Source organism: Crinia signifera, chromosome 11 (genome assembly GCF_055691185.1).
Source record: "Crinia signifera chromosome 11, ASM5569118v1, whole genome shotgun sequence".
Classification (NCBI taxonomy): Eukaryota; Metazoa; Chordata; class Amphibia; order Anura; family Myobatrachidae; genus Crinia; species Crinia signifera.
The window spans coordinates 103,825,745-103,853,379 of record NC_139227.1 but is presented as its reverse complement, the minus strand read 5'-3'; the positions used below and the strand labels follow the sequence as shown (position 1 = coordinate 103,853,379).

The window sequence follows — 27,635 nt, the reverse complement described above, 5'->3', positions numbered from 1 at the left end:
TTTTAAAAGTAGTCCTATTGGCAGCTGTTTGTTTTGTCACTAATTGGCTGTTATTGTGTCAGGCCAGCCACCAGTACAGTACACGATGACTGTGAACATTCCCAGCCTTGCCTAACAGCTGCTGGCACCATGGCATGCATCTTGTGAGTGAGCCCACAATAAAGATGGCGGCCGCAGAGCTCACACTTCTCCCCACCCACCTCTGGAGCGCTGCAGCTCACGATTGGAGGAGGCCGGCAGTGGCGCAGGTGGGAGGGACGTCTGCCAGCCGCGGGAGCCCGTTGGCCGGGTGGTCCCGGGGAGCACGCTGATTGGTTGGCACGGGCCGCCGGGCCGTAGCCGCACGTCATTGGCTGGAAAGTAGGTTAGTGGTGCGACATTTACAGTGAGGGCAGAAAGTAGGTCACGGACGCGGCTGTTTATGTGAGCTCGGTGTGCGCGACTGACGGGTGAGTGACAGCGCCTGCCCTGGCCCATGCCAGCTGCCCTGCCCGGGGAGGCGAGTGCCAGCTCTTCTGCTCAGCATTTACCAGCAGCTGGCATTAGCCCATCGCAGTGCCACTGACAGCCCTGGGGCTGCTGCCTGACGGGGGCCACTGGCTCCTCCAGGGACGCCTAGAGTGCAAGCTTCATGGGCAAGAGGTGATGCTGATGAGAATAGCTGATGTACTCTGGGACTCTTGTTATTTGTATGTATGTATGTATGTATGTATGTATATATATATATATATAATATATATATATTGCATAGTGTTTGTGTATATACATTGCATAGTGATAAGTGTGTGTCTATCTTTAATGCATAGAGTATGTGTGTAAATATACATTGCATAGTGGTGTGTATGTATGTATGTGTGTATATATATATATATATATATATATATATATATATATATTAAACCCATTCTGTCGCTTATTATTACTGTATTGTGCTGCACCTCTGGATCTTACAGGTGCATTTCATGCTTGGTAGACCTGGCCAGTAAGTCAGTTTGTGAGTTGCCGGCAGCTTATATATTCATACCTGTTTTTTTATTTTTGCATCTTTTATGGCTGCAGTCTTGGACTTTAAGTAAGTTTGCATTAAGGCTGCATTGAGATATCTGCTGCAGTTCCTCCTCCTGCCTGGGGTGTCACTCTCTCTGTTGTGGTGCTAATAGCACAGTTTGGTCTGTATTTCAGCACCACAGCAGAGAGCGACACCCCAGACAGGGAAGAGGAACTGCATGGGTTTTGAAAGATGCAGTGTGCTAGAATGAACACTATTCATAAGTGTTCTTGTTACATGTTTGCTACAGGCCATGCATATTATTATTTTGTTCTGATACCTAGTACAAAGCTGTTGGAGGTAAGTGTTTAGGCCTGTCCATTATCATTACTTTCAGCATCTAGTCTAGTGTTCCCTCTAAAGGTGCCCATACACGTCCCAATGCGGGCGTGCGTTTTGAGCTTAAATAGCACGCATTGCATGCGTTGTGCATGCGTAGCGATGAAAAGCAAGTACAAAAAGTATGTGCAGCACATACTTTTTGTACTGTGCGATGAGATGCCGCGGGAGCGCGCATCTCAAAGCACACATCGCACCCGCCGCATTGAACATGCACCTTAAGCTTCAATTGCAGGGTGCTGCACCCTGCCCGTTTTTAAAAACCTCAAAATGCACCCTTCCCTTTTTGTGTGTGCTGACATGCCGCTGAGAACTTTCGGCTTCTGCTATCGTGTATTATGGTGTATGCCATTATGTGCAGTGGGCATTATGGTGCGTGGTATAATGTGTAAGAGGCATTACAGTGTGTGCCATAATGTGTAATTGTCATTACGACAGAATATGTGATGTGCATAGCAGAGTATGACCATGTTCAATGGGCGTAATCCTACTGCAGTGTGCAAATTTTTATGTATGGTGTTTTTTTGTTGTTTGTAATGTAAATTTCTAATATAAAATGTGCCCTGTCCAGGGGTCAACACCCTGTCCTAAAAAGAATCCTAGAGTGAACATTAAGCGTATGTATAAAGATTTTATTTTACGGAAGTCGCAATGCAAGCCAGTGCGTTCTTGTTGCAACGTTACCTTAGCGGTCCTTTATCTGCCACATTATAGCATGTGCTGGTTACTAAGCCCTGAATGCCACCGCGTATTAATGTACTTTATTTGACTGCAAATGCATCAGACATGTACACCTGTTCAAAATAAGTCCTGTAGGCCTGAGAGCTTACACTTCAGTGGCCAGCCACAGTTTGAGATGTTCACAATACTGAGTCCTAACGTTGCTGATGTCCCCTCTGTATTTTAGAGAGCGGTACGTGATGTTTAATTTGTGTCTGGTGGTTATATCAGGCTTCCAGTGGGGATTGTCTCATCCTTCATTATCAGATTTGAGATCTCCTTACTGCGGGCTGGCTCTGTCTCCCCTGTCCAATACATTTAGGTCAGTAGGTTAATGTCAGAGCGTGGGCGAGACACTGACAGTCTTACATGACCATCTCCATTGAGAACGCAGCAGCAATACAGAGATAAAACTGATATTCCTGTGGATTTTCATCTCCGAGCGGCGCAGGCTGATTTTAAAGCTGTTGCAGTAAGAAGTGACAATATTGTGTCTTCCAGTAGCTTGTGCCTCATCCCAGAGCCTTGTTAGCGGAGGAGCGTGACTCACCCAGTGCTTTTCTGAGCTTAGAAAGGCTGCTGTGAGTAGGAGATGTTTGTGTTCTTTCCAGTTCTGATGTCATGCTTTAAATAATGTCTTAGAAATGCTCTCATTCAGGGGGATTGCGCAGCCCACCTCATGCTTGTGTGTCAGTGCGCCTACAGAAAAAACACGTGTATGGGGAGAATACAGCTTTCACTTTGCTGTGGCCTCATCTACTTCTTCTAAGGGTAGATGTGAAAGTATTATCCGTGTAAAAGAAAGGCGTCCATATTTGTCCCTAATATATACCGTACACGTAATCCTTTGTATTTCCCCTGGCATTAGCATTATGGTGGTTTTATGCATGTAGTGTTCAGTCTAGCACCCTTCAAAACCTGTGCAGTTCCTCTTTCCTGCCTGGAGTGTCACTCTCTGCTTCTAGCACAGTGTGGTCTGTATATCAGTGCTGAGAAACAGATCAGACTTTGCTAGAAGCACCTCAGGGACAAAAGAGGAACTTCACGGGGCTAGAAGAGGAACTGCATGGGGCTAGAATGAACACTATGGGGTAAATCTACTGAGAGTTCTATTGAAAGTGGGGTGTTGCCCATTGCAACCAATCAGATTTTAAGTCTTCTTTTTTTTTTTTGGCACCTTGTAGAAGATAATAGAATCTATAAGAACACCTATCTTAGTAAATGTACCACTGTATAGTATGTATGTACCTTATCTATGTAAGGACCGCATTAGTCAGAATTTAGAGGCCGATTAAGACCTGTTCTGGGGCCCCTGGCATGCTTGATAATGCACATGTGCGGACCCCCAGAGTGAGCGCCTTCGGCAAATTTTTTTTGTTGGGGTGCTCGCTGCCTGAATGACAGGGGATGTTCTGAGGTGGGCACCCAGCGTTTCATGGGCGTGCCCACAAAAGCGTGCCCACAAAAGCTGCGAATGTGCCCGGAAAAACGATGGGTGGGCCCGTCAGGAATGCAGGCGTGCCAATCACTGATTGGCTGAGAGAGGTCCCAGCCAATTAGTGGCTTCCCATTCATTTGTATGGGTTGTTTGTGTGATTATTTTTGTGCGCTTACTGCCAGCTTCCCTCGCTCCGCTCCCTGCTCCCCCTGCAGGAGTTACATGTGTGCAAACATGAAGTGCCTGATTGTGTGTGACCCCTCCCCCCCCCCCCGGGCCAATCAGGTCCGACAAGTCGGGCTGAGGTATGGGGGCCTTTAGTGTATCGTCTGCATATTTGACATTTTGGGTTTAGCGACTCCTATGAAGAAGCCTCATTGGATAACTGACGTAGTTGTGTAGTCTGATATGTTGTGGAATAAACACTTTGGGGAAAATTGACTAAAGCTCTTAAAAATGAAAATAGATGATGTTTCCCATAGCAACCAATCAGATTCTGCCTATCGTTTTCTAGGATGCAATACAGGAATGATAGGCAGAATCTGATTGGTTGCTATGGACGACATCACCTCTTTTCAGTTTAAAAGCTTTAGTAAATGTATCCCATAAAGTCATTTGGGAGTGCAACACGTCAGTATAGCGGGGGGATAATAGCTGTCGTTGTTATTATCATTACTGTTGATTACCGTTGTGCTTATCGATCTAAAGTAAGGTGTGTGTGTGTGTATATATATATATATATATATATATATATATATATATATATATATATAAAATCCATGGAGGACCGGCACTCCCTCTGCCTGAATAAGCTTGCGCTGGTGCCTTCACAGCTCACGAGTGAGCATGTCATAGAAGTAGCGGGTGGTGCGGCACTCAGCTGTCAACTTGCAAGAAAGGACGACAGGACTCTGTCGGTGTGTCAACGTTTCAGTGCTTTAATCGGCACTATCATCAGGATACAAAGGACATACAGTCAATGTGAGCTTTATATACTATCACTCATGTGTGGGTTGTCCGTCCGGCGCCGCCCCCCGCCCTACAGGGGGTAGGCGACGTCACAGAAGCACAGCCGTTTTAAGATTACATTGCACCAGTATATATCTAAAAAAGTCATACTATATAAGCATAATTTCTCATAAGTCAATATACAATGTAAATCAGGTGATTTCATACAAAAATATAATAAAAATACAAGTGTAAAAAATGTGAAAAATGCAACAAGCAAAGAGATACAAAACGTGCAAAAAATTATTTCTGTATACATGAAAAAAGTGAACTGTGCTAATGAATTATATTATACCAAACCATATATACAATAATTCAATTCAAATGTTGAAGAATAATTTTTAAACTGTAATTTTTTAAAAAAAATTTCAAAAAAAAAAAAAAAAAAATATTTTTTTATAAATCTTTTAAAAGAACAGCAAGTTATACTGTGGATAAAGTTTACGCAAAAGAATATGTGCACAAATTGATTATAGATTATTCGTTGCACAATTTGTGCACATATTCTTTTGCGTAAACTTTATCCACAGTATAACTTGCTGTTCTTTTAAAAGATTTATAAAAAAATTTTTTTTTATTTATTTTTTTTTTTTTTTGAAATTTTTTTTAAAAAATTACAGTTTAAAAATTATTCTTCAACATTTGAATTGAATTATTGTATATATGGTTTGGTATAATATAATTCAGGTACTTATGTAGTATCTGGGCTGCCGATTTTTTGATTGTATGCCTTAAGTTAAGGCATACAATCAGATGCGATGCGATGCGATGCGATATCGCATCGCATCGCATCGCATCCGATATCGGATGCGATGACCCGATTTTTCCATAGGAATCAATGTTAAAATGATTCCTATGGAAAAATGGGTCCTTTTCATACCCCTACTATCCAAGTGGGCATGGAGTTGGATATAAACCTGTGGCGAGCGTAGCGAGCCACCGAGCCCGAAGCGTGGCGAGCGAACGGTATTCGTCCCCTCGCGGGGCTCGCTTCGCTCGCCACGCTTCGGGCTCGGTGGCTCGCTACGCTCGCCACAGGTTTATATCCAACTCCATGCCCACTTGGATAGTAGGGGTATGAAAAGGACCCATTTTTCCCATTGAATTCCATGTTAAAATGGACTCAGTCCATTTTAACATTGATTCCTATGGAAAAATCGGGTCATCGCATCGCATCGAATCGCATGGTCGCATGCGATGCGATGCGATCTCCCGATCCGACCCGATTTTGAAATCGGCAGCCCAGATACTACATAAGTACCATAATTCATTAGCACAGTTCACTTTTTTCATGTATACAGAAATAATTTTTTGCACGTTTTGTATCTCTTTGCTTGTTGCATTTTTCACATTTTTTACACTTGTATTTTTATTATATTTTTGTATGAAATCACCTGATTTACATTGTATATTGACTTATGAGAAATTATGCTTATATAGTATGACTTTTTTAGATATATACTGGTGCAATGTAATCTTAAAACGGCTGTGCTTCTGTGACGTCGCCTACCCCCTGTAGGGCGGGGGGCGGCGCCGGACGGACAACCCACACATGAGTGATAGTATATAAAGCTCACATTGACTGTATGTCCTTTGTATCCTGATGATAGTGCCGATTAAAGCACTGAAACGTTGACACACCGACAGAGTCCTGTCGTCCTTTCTTGCAAGTTGACAGCTGAGTGCCGCACCACCCGCTACTTCTATATATATATATATATATATATATATATATATATATATATATATATATATATATATATATATATATATATATATATATATATATATATATATATATATATATATATATATATATATATATATACAGGTTGATGGGGGCGGCGGCACTCAGACAATGATTACACACGGAAAACCAGCAACTTGTTTGCCAACGTTTCAAAGCCGTGTGGCTTTTTTATCAAGGCATACTTGTGAAGAACGTTCTTCACAAGTATGCCTTGATAAAAAAGCCACACGGCTTTGAAACGTTGGCAAACAAGTTGCTGGTTTTCCGTGTGTAATCATTGTCTGAGTGCCGCCGCCCCCATCAACCTGTATATACAAGGACCGGGATTCCGCTCCTTTCTGGAAGGCACCAGCGTTTTTCTCCTTCTCCTATACTTCAAGCCTATTGGAGTGCCTCCTCAGGGAATTCTATCTATATATATATATATATATATATATATATATATATATATATATATATATATATATATATATATATATATATATATATATATATATATATATATATATATATATATATATATATATATATTATGGAAGTACATTTATTTATATATGCAAAGTCTATCTAATTTATTCATGTCGCACGCAATCAATAAGCGAATGTCCAGAATTATAATCAATGAATATTATTTATGAATGTAAACTGATGAAACAGTATCATGGATTACAAAATATAACAATACAGGTATTTATACATGATAACGATTATATATTCCAGCATCCTTAAATAAAGCTAACCTCAGTGTTAAATAATGTGTATGTGTATTACAGTGCTGGGAGGGGGCGTGGCTTATGAAGAAGCAGCCATTTTGTGTTACCAAGTCTTTGTGTCCGCCATTTTAGATACTGCCGCATGGCACACAAAGGAACCTTATCAATCTACAGGCACAAACAGCTGCTTGGTAATCGCACAATAAACTATCTGTACTTTCCTTATAATAACTCGCACATTCAGCAAACACACTTTACCTGCAGCATACACAATTGAATATCATTTAAGCTACAAGGTACTTCTCTGTACAGAACACCTAACAGGCCCATACAATCTATGGCCTTGCTATATCATACTCACATCCCATGCCGTTACACACACACCATCCGAGCATCATGCTATCAACATTTGTTACATATACGTAGGCTCCATCAGATAGTCTATCCAGACACTCTTACTGGACACCACACAAAGCAATCACACTCTGTTCTTGCATAACTTTACACATGCATTCAAACACCAAGAATCCCTTTGAGAACATCACACTCACTTTCATACAAAGAGTCCATACCAAATATTACAGAACTCCTTTGCAACCAATTCCTTAATCACACAGTGGCTAGTTTAAATATCCAGACACATAGCAGAGAAAAGCAAGCTATTTACACTCCTTGCATACAAACGATCCAGGAACTAGGCCTCTGCTTTGCCACATGGCAGTAGCAGGTTTAGGCCTCACTCTGTCCACATGTAAATGTACACGGCTATATCTACCAATTTAAGCATATCCTTGCTCACAAATCATAACAGCTACACATACCCATATATATATCAGATTCCAATCCTCACTATCTCTAACAGTCACGTTTCACATACCTTCCAATCATTTGACCTTCTCAGACCTTCAACACTCCATACCTGAATCATACTCCTCATGAATAAGCTCTATCCCTTATCAATATTCCGAGCCATGCCTGATACACAGTAATATAAACTTTTGGTACTTATTCCTTAATCATGTCCTGGCGAGTTTAGTCCCATCGCTCCTTTCGTCGGCTGCTACAAAACACACTGAACCATTTGAATTTTCTCTGGCTTTCAAGAGAACTCTCGGGGGAGGAGTTAATCCTATTGTCTTCCCCTGGTATCACTTAGCTTATGTTTACAGTATCTCGTGACTGGCTTAGCTGGATCCTTTTGTCTATCTATTAGCTTATAGACACGCCCCTCTGATTGCTGTATCCTAATCTAATGGGAGCTTACAATTTGTAATAACTTGGGAGTGCAATATGATATGGAATTCTAATAACTGTCATCTAATAGCTAGTGTACTTTTGCACATTTAGAGTCCAAACATGACATTCATGGGATAAAATATTATTTATCCCTGACTATATTAATGTAGTGGGCATGGTAATAATTATGATTATGTAAATTATATGCTGGGAGAAATTAGGTATTGACAGTCGCCCATTTGACAGATTATAATAACTGTCACATTAATAATGCATAATTTCCGCATTAATTTTCATAATTCATAAAATTTCAATATTTTTCATAAAAATATTTTTCATTGATAAAAATTTTTTTTTTAAAGGGTGGAACTTATGTGTATGTATAGAAAGAAGGGGATGTATCATTTTTGCGCAATGGCTTAATCCGAGATTAATAATAAATGGGGGAGTGCATTTACTTAACGCCGGCATGTCCAGACCATGACCTCACAATAGTTGTAGGGCCACAGCCCAGACACACACGACTGAATGATACATTTGGGGAGTGTATGTGTAGTCTATGTGGGTGTAGTGTTCCTGCATAGGTGTTGTGTAACCTACCGCAGGGTGTACAGGGTTGTACAACCTTCATATGTCCTACAAAGGATGCTGGGTAAACATGGATGAACAACATAACAAAAAAACAATTTAACAGAGTATTATAAAGATTTCCTGAAAGAGTGGAGAACAGTCATTTCTCCTTGGGCAGTAGGGGATTAAAAAACCTGAATAGGGTCCCAGGGTAAAAAACCTTCTACGCCCTTTTGGGTCATTCCTAGTGTCTCTTGACATTAAAACTAAGGGCCAAAGGAAAAAAAAGTCTCTAGTGGGTCTTCTGCTCATCACGACGTGGGGTCGTCTAGGGGTCATCATTCTCTTGGTCGGCTTGTGTAGTTCGTCGGCTCTTGGGGCTTTCTAGCTGGGTTCCTGTCTAGTCATCTGTCGGTATCCAAGTCGTCATCTCGAGGACCATCATCTGTCTACTGCTGGGCTCGTCTCTCCCTCTCCATTGCATCTGAAGGAAAAAGAAGTATCAATATTTTTGCATTTCCACCTATTTTCCCTACCATCCTTGGCTTCTTGTATTCCATCCGATCCACTTGTAGACTTCCGATAGTTCTGTCGTCGACTTGTTTCCCTGCAGAGACATAAACAGAAAGAACTTCCCAAGCGTTAGAAATATCCCGCCTCCCACATCTGTGAAGCTTCTACACTCTAGAGTGCTATAGTTTAACCCTCGCCTTACTGTCTTTTGACACTAGGTGGCGCTCTAATTTACTTAAGGGTATTTCTACCCTGTACTACCAAACCTCTTTCAATTTAACCTCTATATCACTCCATATATTTACAAATACAATTTTCTGAGCCAGATAATCTGTGTTCTTCTTCGGAAAAATGTGACTAGAGGAAATCTGAGATATTCAGAATATTCAATCTCTCATTTTCCTCTTCTCTGTCTAATCACTAGGGACTATCAGTTACTTGACATCTGGACCTAAAACTATCAATATCTTGAGATTTTTAAATCTCATTTAAAACACTAATATATATCTATCTTGTTGTCTAGGGTATGAAACTTTTTCAATGTTAGGTCCATACGCTCTCCATGCAATTAGGAGCAATAGGGGTTTCCAAATTCAATGCGTCACATTTTACCGGGTCCAATCACAGCTCTTTCCGGCTTACTAAACAACTAACAGAAAAACAAATCTTTAGACACCTTACACGACATATGTCTGATTCTCCGAACCATTCGAAACAAACAATGACAATCAAACAAACAAAAGAGAGTACGTATAAACTATCCATTAACTTCCATTTCTCCTTACCTGATTCCTAAGAACCTGGACTGACAATTACATCACATACAAGTCACCACTAGGTGGCTATTAACCTTTAACCACTTCCCTATATCTATGTGTTTACATACATATGTGTCATGGGAACTATATGTCATGTAATGAACAAGCATGTTTCAAAATCAAATTTCCTTATACGTCATTACCCTGGTACCGAGGGCGGAGCGTATGCAGTACTCCTTTGAGTAGAACATGTTATCTTGTTCTCTACCTTTCCTCGTGTTCTATACCTGTATGTCTTACCATTGTCTAAACCTTCATGTGTTCGCTGTAATGTTGTGTTGTGTTCTATTCTTAAATCTTTAATCTACTTGCTGAAAGGGGAGAAAGAAAGTTTTGGGAGTCTTGCTGGTTATCGTTCTTCTTGTGCGACATCTCTGCTTCTCTATACCTACAGCAGTTATTAACCTGGGGATGTAATTAACTTCAAATACAATTTGGCATTCTCAATTTATCTTGTTACCTTAATACTTATTACCTGAGTCAGTGTGAAACCAGTATACCTACTTCTCCAGCTGTCACTTTTGCGTCAACTGTACCTTCTCTTACCACTTGGGAAAAACAAACAGCATCTTCTCTGGCTGTTCGACTCCGCCTTACATTTGACTTCTCTCGTCTCGGAGATGACAGCTGTCTTGAATATTGCGTCAATACTTACTAATCCTTAACAAGGAGTTGACACAGGGTATAGGTTAGTCAGTTTCACAATTACATCAGACACTTTAGAATAACTGGTCCCATTATATATATGAATGGGAGGAGTATTGCTATTCCGCATTAACAGTCTAATTGCATCTGTGTCATCACTTTTCCTATTGCCATTTTCCTATACCACAGTTTTAAACAAACACTATGCCTCTTCTTACCTCGCGTTGATGAGAGCAGACATTATTTTTCACTTCTTATTGTGTAATTCATCCGGTTCGAAGCTATCAACACTGGGAAATTCTAAATTTGCTGCCTGTGTATTCCTTTTTCATTTGGCAAACAACTGCTCGTTCACCGTGCTCACAGCACTTAATAAAAGCAGCCATTCCTTTTGGCTGGCTTGCTTCCTCCCTAACATGCACGTTATCACAGCGTGACCCGTTATTACCCATAATTACAGGAATAAACGTTCACAGCTTAATAGATATCGGTGGGTTATTACTTATCTGAGAGCTCCCCAAACACTCACTTCTACAGCTTCCTAGAACATCCCACAGTCAAGCAGGTGCGAAGGATACGAGGTATGATACTCAATCACCAAGTCTTTCAACTAGCAGCGAACTTCTAGCCAACTTGCTTGATGCGGCACAATTTTTCCAGGGTATAACAAACTTGTTTTCCTATACCCCCAAAAATCGGATTTCTAAAGTAGCTAATCGGAAACAAGTGCGTTCCGATATATCTTCTTGTACCCTCCTAGCGGAATAAATTCCACTGAAGGGGCAGTTCCTATGGGCACGTCGTCACGTGAACCCGGTCCTAACTGGACTGTCCTACACTGGACTACACTGCGCTGAGTCGTGCCGTCACACACCCGTTCGCCTCAGTTATGTTTCACACTGGGCGCTATACATCTTACGGTCTTATGCTTAAACTTGAAATATTTCTGTACAGAAAATCTTCCTCAGGCCGGTTAGCTTTCTTACTGGATGTCACACGAGTGTTCCCTTGACTATCAATGGGAATTTAATCAATACTACTTGAATTTCTTGAATTTTGAACAATAATAAAAGAATCCTGTTTGTAACTCAACAGGAGTCTTACTCAATATGTATGAATTTATAATTATCACTCAATTAAGTATCACTACCCATCCTTGGGCATTTACCTGTACAGCGTACCTAGGCAATCACATGTGCCCGCACATGTGTCCGTCACACAAACAGTGTCTCACCGAGCGGCAGACGTTGACACCCATGTGTCCGAGTCCCGCCTTCTTTTGTATACTTTGCAAACCTATTTGCACTTGTATTTAACTTAATTCTTCAAGAAATCCCAATAGCACACTCTTTCTATAACATTTGTGGTTAGCACGGATATGGCACTATGAATTTAACACCTCTTACAATACTGTAGATATCTCATATTCACATGGGAAAACAAATGCAATTTTACTCTTAACAGGTACAAACTCCACACAGTACAATACCTCTTACCAGTTTTTCCATGCACTTATGCATTTGGGGTAACAGATCATAACAGGAGAAAAAAACTTTTGTTTCTATTGTGAACTATTTAAACTGCAGTCTCTGGTGGGAGAGAAAGCAACTGAATGAACCATTCCTATTCAAATTTTGCCTTTCTAAGTGGAGTTGCTTTGTCTAAGTTTCCAGGTTAAGAATCTATTGTCTCTACACCTTAATTTACATCTAAATACCCTCTGGCTGTCCCTTTTAAAAGTTAAGAATCTTTTTCTTTGCTGTATTATATGCTTAGGAGAAAATCTGTCTTTTAGCCTGAAATAAAAAAAGAAAAATGTTATATATCATAACTTGATAATAATTACTTTCAGTTTCAGGTTTAATACTTTAGAGTAACATTCAAATTTCATACTGCTTGGACATATGTTGATTTTAACTGTACCTGATTTTTTTTTTTCTATTGACTGGTATTTTATCTCTCTCTGCTTTTATCTTTCTAAAGTTAAAATACTTTAGACTCAATCCTATCAATTATGGGAATGAAAGTTTACTATTCTCATTACCATATGTTGAAAGGTATACTAAAAATAAAATAAATTGATTTAGTAGAAATAGCATTCTTACCCAGAATTCTTTGCAACATACAATTATACAATGGCTTTCTCAGGTTGAGATGGTCTGCAGTAAAATACCTGCAATTTATGGCTATACATTATTCCCTTATAAACCGCTTCTGCTGCAATTATAAAAAGATGTGCATTCATTTAAAACTTGCACTGTTTATAAAACAATTCAAATTAAAAACAACAATTCAACCTGAAACAGCCCTTGCCAATCATATCTGACTATTATTTAAAAGATACACATCAAAAGGAGATACCATCATAGGAGAGAAAACCAATTATTAAAACATATTTACTTATAGAATTGCATCTTGATATTTAAATATAAATAAATGTTTTTCCTTTTGTCCCAAAGTTCAAATTAGAGCTTTGTAATACTACAGATCCAACACAGGCCCCTAACCGGCAGTAATATGGAAACACACAAAATGCACCAGAAAAAAAATAAAAAAAACTTTTTTTTCTTTTCTGGTAGATGATCCCACACCTGCCGATATTCGCAACCCTGCGCATATCTGCACATCGTCAAATGCTTAATCCCGGACGAGCCCCCATCTATGGAAGTACATTTATTTATATATGCAAAGTCTATCTAATTTATTCATGTCGCACGCAATCAATAAGCGAATGTCCAGAATTATAATCAATGAATATTATTTATGAATGTAAACTGATGAAACAGTATCATGGATTACAAAATATAACAATACAGGTATTTATACATGATAACGATTATATATTCCAGCATCCTTAAATAAAGCTAACCTCAGTGTTAAATAATGTGTATGTGTATTACAGTGCTGGGAGGGGGCGTGGCTTATGAAGAAGCAGCCATTTTGTGTTACCAAGTCTTTGTGTCCGCCATTTTAGATACTGCCGCATGGCACACAAAGGAACCTTATCAATCTACAGGCACAAACAGCTGCTTGGTAATCGCACAATAAACTATCTGTACTTTCCTTATAATAACTCGCACATTCAGCAAACACACTTTACCTGCAGCATACACAATTGAATATCATTTAAGCTACAAGGTACTTCTCTGTACAGAACACCTAACAGGCCCATACAATCTATGGCCTTGCTATATCATACTCACATCCCATGCCGTTACACACACACCATCCGAGCATCATGCTATCAACATTTGTTACATATACGTAGGCTCCATCAGATAGTCTATCCAGACACTCTTACTGGACACCACACAAAGCAATCACACTCTGTTCTTGCATAACTTTACACATGCATTCAAACACCAAGAATCCCTTTGAGAACAACACACTCACTTTCATACAAAGAGTCCATACCAAATATTACAGAACTCCTTTGCAACCAATTCCTTAATCACACAGTGGCTAGTTTAAATATCCAGACACATAGCAGAGAAAAGCAAGCTATTTACACTCCTTGCATACAAACGATCCAGGAACTAGGCCTCTGCTTTGCCACATGGCAGTAGCAGGTTTAGGCCTCACTCTGTCCACATGTAAATGTACACGGCTATATCTACCAATTTAAGCATATCCTTGCTCACAAATCATAACAGCTACACATACCCATATATATATCAGATTCCAATCCTCACTATCTCTAACAGTCACGTTTCACATACCTTCCAATCATTTGACCTTCTCAGACCTTCAACACTCCATACCTGAATCATACTCCTCATGAATAAGCTCTATCCCTTATCAATATTCCGAGCCATGCCTGATACACAGTAATATAAACTTTTGGTACTTATTCCTTAATCATGTCCTGGCGAGTTTAGTCCCATCGCTCCTTTCGTCGGCTGCTACAAAACACACTGAACCATTTGAATTTTCTCTGGCTTTCAAGAGAACTCTCGGGGGAGGAGTTAATCCTATTGTCTTCCCCTGGTATCACTTAGCTTATGTTTACAGTATCTCGTGACTGGCTTAGCTGGATCCTTTTGTCTATCTATTAGCTTATAGACACGCCCCTCTGATTGCTGTATCCTAATCTAATGGGAGCTTACAATTTGTAATAACTTGGGAGTGCAATATGATATGGAATTCTAATAACTGTCATCTAATAGCTAGTGTACTTTTGCACATTTAGAGTCCAAACATGACATTCATGGGATAAAATATTATTTATCCCTGACTATATTAATGTAGTGGGCATGGTAATAATTATGATTATGTAAATTATATGCTGGGAGAAATTAGGTATTGACAATATATATATATATATGGTGATTCATCGCGCCCTACGGGCGCTCTTCACACCGTCGTAAGGGGCTGCGCCCCCTTAATTTGTGAACATTTGCATATGAGAAAGATGGTTAGAATTGTATGACAGATGGCCTGTATTGCAAATTGAGTTATAGGTGAAATGTGTTAAATAGAGAGCATATGATGTGGAAGGGGGTGTGTATTGTTTTGTTTAATTAAAAAGCGGTTACAGAGTAAGATGTACATTGATAGTGTGGATGGTACAGTGACATTTGTGGGTGTGGGGGGGGGGCTGTGTGTGCATGTTGTTTAGGTGTGTGTGTGTGTGTGTGTGCAATAGTATAGTAGGGTGTTTCTGAGTCAGCGGCTCCCCACTGGCGGAGGTCAAGACACAGGAAAACAGGAGGCTGGGTAGTGATAGGGGTGTGTGGGCATAAGGGGGACTAAAGAGGAGGGTGGGAGATACTGTGCAGCTTCTGCCAGTGGGTGAGGGTACAGTGTGGCAGTACAGGAGTACAGGATGGTGGCCCTTAGTCAGTGTCTCCTCCTACTGGGTGGGAGTTCGGGTGCATGAGAGCAGGAGGCTGGGCTATGAGGCATGATAGGGGCATGTGGGCAAAACAGCGTCAGCGACTCCCCAGTGGTGGAAGTTACGGTTCAGGAGAGCAGGAAGCTGGGTAGTGATAGGGGTGTGTGAGTATACGGGGGACTAAAGAGGGGCTTAGGGGTGCCGTGAATTGCGGGAGGGGCACGGGTGGTGCCGTGAATCAAGGGAGGGAGGGGCGCAGGTGTCAGCGAATCGCGGGAGAGGGCGGGGGTCCGCAAAGCGTGGGAGGGGGCGTGAATTGCGCGAGGGGGGGTTGCGAATAGCGGGAGGGGGGGTGCGCGGGGGTCCGTGAATTGCGGGAGGGGGAGGCACGGGGCGCGATGAATCACCTAGTTGGTTATATATTCTTGTAGAAGGATGGTAGGATGTTGCTGTCATTCAGAATGCATTTACATAAACAGTAATAGTAGCAGTAAAAGGTCTGACTTAAAACACCTACAGTAAAACAAAACAGGTGTTATATATTATACAAAGAATTGGTTGATGATGTGTAGGTTGACATGCACATAGTTCATAGTTGTCACTGGAAAAAAATTGCTACAAGAAAAAATCAACACAGAAAGTTCAACACATGTAAATGTTGACATAAGTGTGGCACTTCATCGGTGTCCATGTCGACACATGAGAATGAATATGAAAACATTCAAAAAAAGAAAAATAAATCTTCAAAAACTCATGTCAACCTTTTTCATTGTCGACTATAGCCGTGCCAGTGTTTTGCATGTGCCATTTAATCCTGGGGTTGCCGTGAATCGCGCGCGGGGCGGGGAGGGAGGAGGTGAGGGGTGTCCGCGAATCACGGGAGGAGGGGTCGTGGGTGAATGCCGTGAATTGCGGGAGGGGGGGGGTCGCGGGGGGGGGGGTGTGGGTGCCGCGAATTGTGGGAGGGGGGCGCGGGGGGTTGCAGTGAATCGCAGGAGGGTGGGTCGCGGGGGCAGGGGGTTGCCGCAATGACAGGAGGGGGGGTCAGGGGTGGGGAATCGCGGTAGGGGGGTCTGAGGGGGCACCGTGAACCGCGGGAGGGGGGGCCCGGGGGGTTGGCGCGAATCGTGGGAGGGGGGGTCGTGGGGTGCCACGAATCGCAGAAGGGGGGGTGTCACGGGGTGGGGCCGCGAATCGCGGGAGTCACCGGGGGTGCCGCGAATTGCGGGGGGTGTGCTGCAAATCGCGGGGGGTGCCGCGAATCGCCACAAGAAAAAATCAACACAGAAAGTTCAACACATGTAAATGTTGACATAAGTGTGGCACTTCATCGGTGTCCATGTCGACACATGAGAATGAATATGAAAACATTCAAAAAATGAAAAATAAATCTTCAAAAACTCATGTCAACCTTTTTCATTGTCGACCATAGCCGTGCCAGTGTTTTGCATGTGCCATTTAATCCTGGGGTTGCCGTGAATCGTGAGCATTAAAGTAGTAGAAGTAACTTTACTATAAAATCATACATACATACATACATACATACATACATACATACATACATACATACATACATACATACATACAGCAATCCGCTTACCAAACATATGGAATCCACAATCGCATCGGGCAGACAGAAGAGACCGGGACACGTCACAGCGGTCAGTGCATCTGAAGCGGACCAGGATTGTCTTGCACAATGTTGTTTGGAGGTAGCCACGCCCAACGGGCTTCGTCATTCGGAGACTTCGTCTTCGTCACCCCCTGACGAAGTCTCCGTATGAGAAAAAAAAAAGGGTACATTTATTAAGGGGAGTTCTATTGAAGAAAGGATGTTGCCCATAGCAGATTCAACATTGACAGTTTCTTATATAGCGCACACATATTCCGCAGCTCTGTACAGAGAATATTACCAGTTATTTATATAGCACACACATATTCCGCAGCGCTGTACAGAGAATATTTGAACACTCACATCAGTCCCTGCCCCAGTGGAGCTTACAATCTATATTCCCTACCACATGTACACGCACACACAGACATTCTAGGTTTAATTTTGATGGCAGCCAATTAGCCTACCAGTATATTTTTGGATTGTGGGAGGAAACCAGAGTACCCAGAGGAAACCTACACAAGTACAGGGAGAATATACAAACTCCACACAATTAGGGCCATGGTGGGAATGGAACCCATGACCTCAGTGCCATGTGGCAGTAATGCTAACCAGCGGCGGCTGGTACCTTATTGGAGGGGGGCTGCCTCAGGCACCCCCCTGTCGTCGCCGCCGCAGCTGCTGCCTCCTCTTCCGTCCCGGCGCCTGTGCTGTGATGAGTGACAGGCGCCGGGACAGGAGCATGCTGCCAACTTCTATGGGCTGCTTGGGCAACAGCCCATAGAAGCAATCTTGGTCCCGGCGCCTGTACAATGTAAGTTACAGGCACCGGGACCAGCGCGTGCGCAGTACCTATATAGGTACTGCGCATGTGCATCTGCTGTTTTTGCACGGCAGTAAGCCGCACAAAGGCGTCCCGGAGGGAGGGAACACCTCCCAGTGGGACTGCCTTTATGACTGGCAGGTCGGACTACCAATTGGAAGTCTCTGCCAGTGCAGTCTCACAGACTGCATCTGGCTTCACTACAGTGGTGGATTTTACCCTGGGGGGGCTGCAGCCCATAGGTAAAAACCGCCACTGATGCTAACCATTACACCATCCGTGCCGCCATTCTACTTATTTATTTAGCACCTTCTAGAACAGGGGTGGCCAAACGGTCCTCGGGATCTACTGAAAGTTCATAACTTCCAGGTCACCTGTGGATCTGTAAAATGTGTTGGTTAGGAATGAATGCAGCACATGATTGAAAATGTGACAGTTAGTAATGCCTGCACCTGTGCACCAGCTAGGTGATCTGAGCAATGTGAGAAATGCTGGCCACACATCAGACCAACTTTCCTCCAACCATCCAACTAGTTGCTTGGATGGAATAAAAATCTGGTACTGGATGGGAGCAAAGGACAATCAGAAATGTGCTCACAAACCCAGGAAAATGGACAAAAACATTCAGTCAAATTGTTTAAATCAAACAGGTTCAACTACAGTACGGTGTCTGAGCAACAGTTTTTGTCCTTTTCCAGATTTTGGGAGCAAAATTCTGAAGTAAATATTACATTTGCTCCCATCCACTACCAGATTTTGATTCCATCCAAGCAACTAGTTGGAGGAAAGTTGGTCTGATGTGAAGCCAGCATTAGTAATGACTGCGCCTGTGCTCTAGCTGGGTGGTCTGGGAAATGTGAGTTGGTAATGACTGCACCTGTGCACCAGCTAGGTGATCTGAAAAACATGACGGTTAGCTGGTGCACAGGTGCAGTCATTACTAGTACCCCTTTCACACCAGCCTAAATTCCCGGGTTGAGTCCGGGAACAACCAGGTACTACCGCTGGTGTGAAAGTTCCCGGGACAAATTACTGGGCTAATTTGCCGGGCAATCCAACCCTGCTAGGTAGCAGGGTTGTTCCCGGGTTCAACCCGGGGATCTGGCTGGTGTGAATGGGGTAGGGTATATTTACCCGGGTTGGTGGTCCTCGGTGTCCTGTCAGGCCGGGAATCCACGCAGGCGGTGGGCGCAAATGGCGGGACAAGCGGTGGATGATGATGACGCAGCTCTCCGGTGGCAGTGAGGGCGCCAGAGAGCTGCATCCTCTTCATCCACCTACTGTCCCGTCATTTGTGCCGCCGTCGGCTGTGTGGATCCCCGGCCTGCACAGAGGACAAGCAACCGGGGTGAGTATTCTCACCACCTCCGACGCCATCCCGCCGATTGCCCAACGCCATCCTGCCGGCCTCACACACCAGAAAATGCAGGGACTTTTCTGGTGTGAAAGGGTCCCAACCCGGGAATGTCCCTGCTTGTCCTGGGAAAATTCCCGGGTTTGTCTCTGCATTTCTGTTGTGAAAGGGGTATAGGTGGCCTCGAATGTGATGGTTAGTAATGATTGCACCTGTGCACCAGCTGGCTGGTCTGGTGAATGTGACAGTTAGTAATGACTGCACCTGTGCACCAACTGGGTGGTCTGGAAAACGTTAACTGTTTGTTAGATCTCAGGGACCAATTTGACCTTCCCCATTTTATAATATAGAATCTGGTTGCTATGGACAACATCCCATCTTTGTAATTTTACCCCCAAATGAAATCTACCCCCAAATGAAAAGTTCTAGGGGAGTGCAGCATATAATGGGAAGGTGAACCTGGAAGAGCTGATGATATTACCCTGAGTGCTTGTGGAGAGCCAGGTGTGTGAGACGAGGATGAGGGTGTACACGGTAGAAGAGAGGTCAGCACGGCAGAATTATGGGATGCCGGCATAAACAGAGGCAATGGGTGCAGAGGAAAGGCAACAAAAGGGCGAGGGGCGTGTGAACTGAGAAGAGGGGTGGGAGACATAGGAGGGGGAGATTAATTCAACTCTGAAGTGAGGGTGAGAATCTCACATTAGAATATGTAGGGGTAGGGGGAGATAGTGAAGGAAGATGAGACCGGCAGCAGCTTGTAGTAGTCCAGGTGGGAGAGGGCAAGGGCATATATCCCATAGCAACCAATCAGTTTCTGTCTATTATTTCTCTATTGCATCCTAGAAAATGATAGAATCTGATTGGTTGCTATAGGCAACATAATCTTTTAATGTTTAGAAGCTTTTGGAAATGTACCTTTTTGTTTTCTGGCCAGAAAACTGCCTAGAATGTTCTTAAACCTACATTGGTTTGTTAAGGTGTCTATCATCCACTAGGACAATGTTACAGGCTCTTTGTGATCCTGGTTATTGTGTTCATTTGAGTTGTAATCATTTGCACAGGACAAAGTTGTGAGTCCCCTGTATGTTCTATCCGGCTACAATGCGTTATATTCTGGCTATGTCCTGTGTTTAGAGTGGTCTCCAGCGATTCTCTGGAAAAAGACTTGTGTACCGAAATTAATATTACTGTATTAGTAGTTACCTGGCAACCAGTTGCAAATGCGTATCCTGCATAGTGATTAAATGTTCTGTCTCCCAACAGCCTGGTATTGATTATCCAGACATAATCCTGCACTGTAGGAAATGACGGATCACCCCATAAGGTTGGACGCTGGGCCGGTGGACTGTATGGAGATCATTACTGGTGGGGTCAGGACCACTGAGATCCACAATCCACATGACTTTGTTGCCATTGTAGGCAAATTATATCTAGTGCCAGGGGACGGTGGCTTGTGTATTGTTCCTAAGGGAACGTAATAATTATTAACTGCCCGTACTTGTACATCTAGAGTAGTTTTCAGTGATCCTTGTTACGCCGATCCATTTATTTGTCTCATTTGTGGGTAATTATTCTGTACATGTCCGCAGTGATTACTCTGCATTCTCACTCACGGATCTGAGCTATAGATTAATTAGGGATAATGGCCTGAGAGCGATGCTACAGAGTTAATCAAAATGCACAAACATTAAGAGTACGAGGGTATCAAGTGGCCTCTTCCACTCCATACTGTTCTAGTCTGTGCCTTACTCATTCTATACCGGGCACTTCCTTGAGATGTGTCCTAGATCATGCCGCAATATGCAGCGCAGCCTGAGACGCCTGGTGTGTGGGGGCTACTGGGTCCCGTGCAACTAGTACGCACAGGGAGACTGTACAGATTAATGTGGCACTTGTGTAGGGTGTGGTAAAGGGTTCCGACAGCCAAGATCCTGACAGTCATTAGCCCAATGTCGGGATCCCGACTGGCCGGACTCAGACAGCATGGCGAGCGCAACAAAGCCCCTTGCGGGCACGGTGGCGAGCATGTTCTATTCTCCCTCTATGGGGGTTGTGGAACCCCACGAGGGAGAATAGCTGGTGGCCGTGGGGAACCCGTCTGTCGGTACTTTAACAGTCGGGGTCCCGATGTCTGGTAAATGACTGTCGGGACCCCGTTCGGCACCCCTTGTATGTTGGCTCTTATTCTAGTTGATTCGGACGGATGCGTATTTCAGACAGGAACCGAGTGTTCTTAGCCCCGCCTACCGTACGGATCGCTCACACATCCGAATGCGGTAAGACGCAGAGCGAATGGATGGAGTGGATGTTTCATGTGAACACCTCCCCCATCCTCTGATGGTCACTGACCATCAAATGATGGACCGAGCGGTTAGGCAACAACAAGTGCTCCAGACCATTTTCCCTATGAAAGCAGGGATATGGGCGGGCAGCTGACATCCGGCTATGTCAGTTGTCCGCCCCCCACACGTGCGTCACGGCCGCATTACCATACGTACACCCAGTGTTTTTATGGGAACACCCATGAAACACGGGGCGTATGCATATGGTAATGAGCCCAAACAGCTCTCCACCCCCTGCTAGGATGGTTCCGTCCGATTGTTTTCTGCACGGAATTCAAGCTGTGTTCGGACGTGCGAGGCGTTCGCACATGCGCAAACACCAAACATTGGCCGTCCGACCGCACAGGGAGCCGTCCGACTCAATCAGAATAAGGGCCATTGTGTGTGGCTGAGTCTGTATATGGAGCACAATGGAACTTGGATGGGAAACGGTTGAAAGATGCCAATTATGAACACATTTTCTGCAGCCTGGGGCCGGGCGAGGGATGCACCAGGGACATCAGTAGCTTGTCCTGGGATGCGCTCACCTGCCCAGCTTGGTCTTCCTGTCTGCCGCTTCCGAGAGTTGGGGAATCCGGCCCTGGTGTCAGATTTGCTGCATGTGATGAGTCACAGGGAACATCAGCATGATGATTCTAATCCCCGCTTGCCTCTGCAGTGTACTAGCACTCATTTAGCAGATCAGCTGCTGTAGTGATTTGTAGCCTGTACTAGGTACGTCATGCAATTACATCTCAGCACGTCTGGCTTCATTAACCTGCTTCCTCTGGACACACGTCTACAAAAATAATGGGAATCGGTGGGTGCTGGGGGTGGCAGTGAGCTTCTGCAGTCATTTCCAAAGCAGGAAGAATATATAGTGTAGTACTGATATAGTATGGGGCGTGCGCGATGTAGATATCCCATATAATCGCTCTGCGGCGCTTAGGAGCTGATTCTGTATGATTCGCAGAGCTGTCATAGCTGCCGGCAGGTGCAGATTTACTAGCTTATGCCACCATCCCTGCGCCTGGAAGCCGGGACGCTACTGAAACTGCCTACTTGCTACCAACTGCACTTGTGCAAGAGATCCGTCGGAATCCGTCTTTCCTTCCCCATACGCACCATTCCGAATCGGATGATGCTCTAGATCATGGGTCTTCAAACTGTGGCCCTCCAGATGTTGTGGAACTACATGTCCCAGCATGCCCTGACAGTTTTGGCATGCTCTTATAGGAAAAAATGTGGCCATGCATGTTGGAACATGTAGTTTCACAACATCTGGAGGGCCACAGTTTGAAGACCCATGCTCTAGATCAGGCATTCACAACCTCAGTTTTCAAGGCACACTTAAGGTGTGTACACACTTGCCAATATATTGTCTGTTCAATTGAGCGGACAATATATCGATGCACCATCAGCATACCCTCCAACATGGCCCATTCCATTAGGTACAAAATGCTCTGTTCCTGGACTTCCCTGCCATTGTCAGCTACAGAAGTGAGGCTCCAGCACAGTCCAAAATGCAAAGAGGGGGAGTCACATCAACTTCCAGTGAGTCCAGGACAGTGATGTTTGGGGTGGCTCCCCTTTTTGAATATTGGACTGTGCTGCAGCCCCACCTCTGCAACTGCCACTGGCAAGGAAGTCCAGAAATAGAGCATTTTGTACCTAATGGAATGGGTCATGTTGGAGGGTATGCATCAGCAGTTGGGTACCATCGATATATCTGTGAAGATGTCGTTCACAGATATATCGCGTTCACTGTGCAACACAGCCGATGCCCGATATATCTAAAGATGCAAAGCCAGTTTTAGTGTATGTTAAATAGAAAAAAAAAAAAAAATGACAATGCATGCTGGGATGTGTAGTTTCACAACAGCTGGGGAGCTACAGGATGACCAGGCCTAGGTTATGTACAGTCAATTCTCTCTGCCCATTTTTTTGCCTGTAACGGACAGTTTCATTACTGTACTTTAATTTCGGGCGCATAAACTAATTCAAGTTTTATTTTGAGATCGTGAGCCCTTTTTTTTTTTTTTTCTCTCGCCTATAATGACACGTGATTATTGTACTAATTAACTAATTGAAATCTTCTTCTTGCCTAATTGGTCATGGGGGGTTGGGCCAAGGGTTTCTGAAGCAACTTTTTAACTTAAAATAGGGATTTACCCTTAATTTGTACCTGCTCTGGGGCTCAGAGGAAAAAAGCAGCTGTAATTCCTATAGGAATTATTGAGGATGAATTTCTCCCCCAAAATTGGACAGGAAACCCCTTGTGCTTGCGTGCTGTTTTTTTACTTTTTTTTTTTAATAAATTTACTTTATTGAAGCAAAAAAAAACACTGGTGAATTAAATATATCAAATATTACATACGATGATAAACGAGACACAATAGGACAGTGATGGGGAACCTTCGGCCCTCCAGTTGTTGTTGAACTACACATCCCAGCATGCCCTGCTACAGTTCTGCTATTTGTCCATTCTAAAGCTGTTGCAGGGCATGCTGGGATGTGTAGTTCAACAACAGCTGGATGACCGAAGGTTCCCCATCCCTGCGCTCAGGAGGATAGGAGGTCACCTGCAGGGGGGGAAAATTCCGCTCGCAATCGACTCTGCCAAAATATTGTCAAATGGAAATTTGTGGGCGTGCATATTGGCTAATCCTGGCCTTGTCCCTCTGCGTCAGCATTTGTAATCCAGCAATGTTTGACACGTGAGAATGTTGACATAAGCTTTTCACAATTTTTCCATGCGGACTATAATTGGGAATGGTAAAGTGTGCCCAGCGTAGCATGGTGAGTGAGGGTTCACATTACACTAATTGGGGGTTCACGTTACACTAATGGGGGGTTCATGTTGAACGCATGAAAAACTCATGTCAACATTTTTATGTGGTTGATCCTTTCCACGTCCACCTCGACCCTCTGTCCATGTCGACCTAGTGTATGTCAACATTTTCCATACGTCAACCTTTCCACTGTCAACCATTAATGGTCTACCGGTACTTGTGAGTTATCCGGGCGTCCGATTTGTAAATCGGGTCGGATCGGGCACATCGCATCGCATGCGACCATCGGATGCGATGCGATGACCCGATTTTTCCATAGGAATCAATGTTAAAATGGACTGAGTCCATTTTAACATGGAATTCAATGGGGAAAAAGGGGTTCTTTTCATACCCCTACTATCCAAGTGGGCATGGAGTTGGATATAAACCTGTGGCGAGCGTAGCGAGCCACCGAGCCCGAAGCGTGGCGAGCGGACACAGAATACCGTCCCCTCGCGGGGCTCGCTACGCTCGCCACGCTTCGGGCTCGGTGGCTCGCTACGCTCGCCACAGGTTTATATCCAACTCCATGCCCACTTGGATAGTAGGGGTATGAAAAGGACCCCTTTTTCCATAGGAATCATTTTAACATTGATTCCTATGGAAAAATCGGGTCATCGCATCCGATGGTCGCATGCGATGCGATGCGATATCGCATCGCATCGCATCTGATTGTATGCCTTAACTTAAGGCATACAATCAAAAAATCGGACGCCCGGATAACTCACAAGTACCGGTCTACCTACTTACTGTTGACTTATGCTGTGGCGATTCCCCCCTTTGAACCGCCCTGAACCTTTCTGCGCAACAGGATCACATGCGATATATAGCATGCAGTCCCAGCCAAGCCTGCCCTGCTGTAAAGGCAATCCAAGAGACCACTTGTGCAGCTGGCACGACTCGCAGGCTCCGGAGCGATGCGTATCAGATCTGCTGTCAGTCACCTGCAATTTGGACTCTTTACCTGAGATTGATCACAAAGAAAAACAACCCGAATTGCAGGTGAATTGCATAGTGTATGGGGGCCTTTAGTTACTACGCAGTGCAGCAAATGAGCTACAAACTGTTACAAATAATTAGTGAAAGATAAGTCAAGATGGCTTCATATTATAAATAGCTTAGCCGACCCTTAAATGTAAAATAACTGAACGTGGTTGTATGCGTTGGGCAATTTTACCCGCCGTTCGTTTGCCTGACCGAGTGTGTCCAGAAAACTTATTTGATCTGATTGATGATTGCATGCTTCCTCCAGCTCCTGCGCAATCACTGGCTGCCGGATCAGACCCTCTGCACAACCCCTTCCTCCATCTTTAGGTGGCCAGTGACAGAAATCTTCGGGCGTCTGCCGGATTTGGGCCAGTGATGTCTGATTCGTTTTCTCCAATCTGGCCAAAAGTTGGGCTAGTCCCTTCATGCGTGAAATCTGTGACGTGCGGTCGTTTGGCTGGCCGTCCTGATAAGTGTTCCCTCTGCGTCCTGCCATGACTGTGCTGCAATTTGCAGTCGGAGTTGAATAACTAAAAATATTTAAATTGCATCATTAATGCCATTAGAATAAGGTACACGGACAGTCTTCACTCCCTACGTCAGGTTTCTCCTTTTACCTTTTTTATTTGTTTTATTTTTCCCGACCAATCAGCCTTAAGGAGAGGCTCAGAACCAGAAACCCTTCAGGCCAATTGCATCACTTTGCCTCCTGTGTGATTGTTCCTAGGCACGGTACATCGCTGTGCTGCGAGTATGTTAGGTGGTGAGGCTGGGAACGCTGCCGGTATGTAACGTCACTAGAAGATGCTCCGAATCTCTCCATATGCAGTAATACAATACACTTTACTGGCGTAACTTTTATTTGGATTATTATAAAGTGACTTTTGCACCCTTGTGACTGGTGGATCACACATAACCTCTCTCATAGCTTTGGAGGTGATCTGTCCAATAAGTTATGTTCCCTTCTGTGCCGCATATTCTGGGGTGCCCACCATCTTGGGGCATCCCCTTTTTTTTTTTATAATTAGTTTTACGTTGAACACAAATGTTCTGAGAAGAGAACCCAGTTTTATCATTTATCCCTGTGTTTTGGATAAAAAAGGGAAACCCATTTGGGTCAGGAGGAGCTAAATTCACAATATTAATTATTAGTAGATTATCCTTGTGTCAAACAGATTGTTATATTGTTTATCAGAATTTCCTGTGTGGCGCTTTCTATGAATACAATTGAATGTCTGTCTGAGGAGTAGATGTATGAATCAGTGATAAGGCAGGAGAAGTGATACAGTGCCTGGTATCACCGGCCAATCAGCTCCTAACTGTCCCCATTTAAACCCCACCTGTAACTTATCAGTCTGTAGCTGGTTGGCCGGTGATAAAGTACCGGGCACTTTATCACTTCTCCTCCCTTATCACTGCTTCATACATCTACCCCTCTGTTATTTATGTTATGAACAACAGGATTAAACTGGGCTTGTGATCCTCTGCCTGAAGGAGGAGAGATACCTCCTTATATTGTGTACCCTCTGATCAATTATTGTAAAGAGTAATGCGGCATACACAGCGGGCGACTGAAGTTCCGTGCTAAGCCATGTAGGTTAGCACCAATCGCTGAGCACACATCGCTGGCACGCATGTGATGCACCAGTGATGTTTGCGGACCAGTGTTCTCACCATGCATGCAGTATAAATCTAGTCAGGCGATGGGACCGTGCATCGCCGTCGCTGGGGGGGTTATACACAGACGGAGCAATCAGTGCTTAATTTCTAAGCGAGCTAGTTGGGTCGCTTCAGAAATAGCCCTGGAATTACCCCATCGGGTTAATTTTTCAAGACCTTTTGGGCAATAAACATCTTGCCTTCAAGGAAACTGCTTTTTCATCTTCTGACACAATGCAACACACTTTGAGGTAGATGTATGAAGCAGTGATAAGGGAGGAGAAGTGATAAATTGCCTGGTACTTTATCACCGGCCAATCAGCTTCTAACTGTTCTTTTTTTAAATCCAGCCTGTAACTTAACAGTCAGGAGCTGATTGGCCCGGTGATAAAGAAAGTAACAGGCACTTTATC

At 43.7% G+C, this 27,635-nt stretch overlaps 1 protein-coding gene across 6 annotated transcripts in view; it reads left to right on the top strand.

Moving 5' to 3' along the window:
- Positions 1–270: 270 nt before the first annotated feature.
- The window catches only part of BMAL1 (basic helix-loop-helix ARNT like 1), a 65,941-nt gene continuing 38,576 nt past the window's right edge, over positions 271–27,635 (top strand). For 2 of the 6 annotated variants that reach the window (XM_083164092.1, XM_083164086.1), the window contains exon 1: positions 305–449. The gene's annotated coding sequence lies outside the window, so the exon portion shown is untranslated. Of the gene's footprint in view, positions 450–471; positions 643–27,635 lie in introns of those variants that run through there. The other 4 variants (XM_083164087.1, XM_083164090.1, XM_083164091.1 and 1 more) reach the window with 3 other exon arrangements.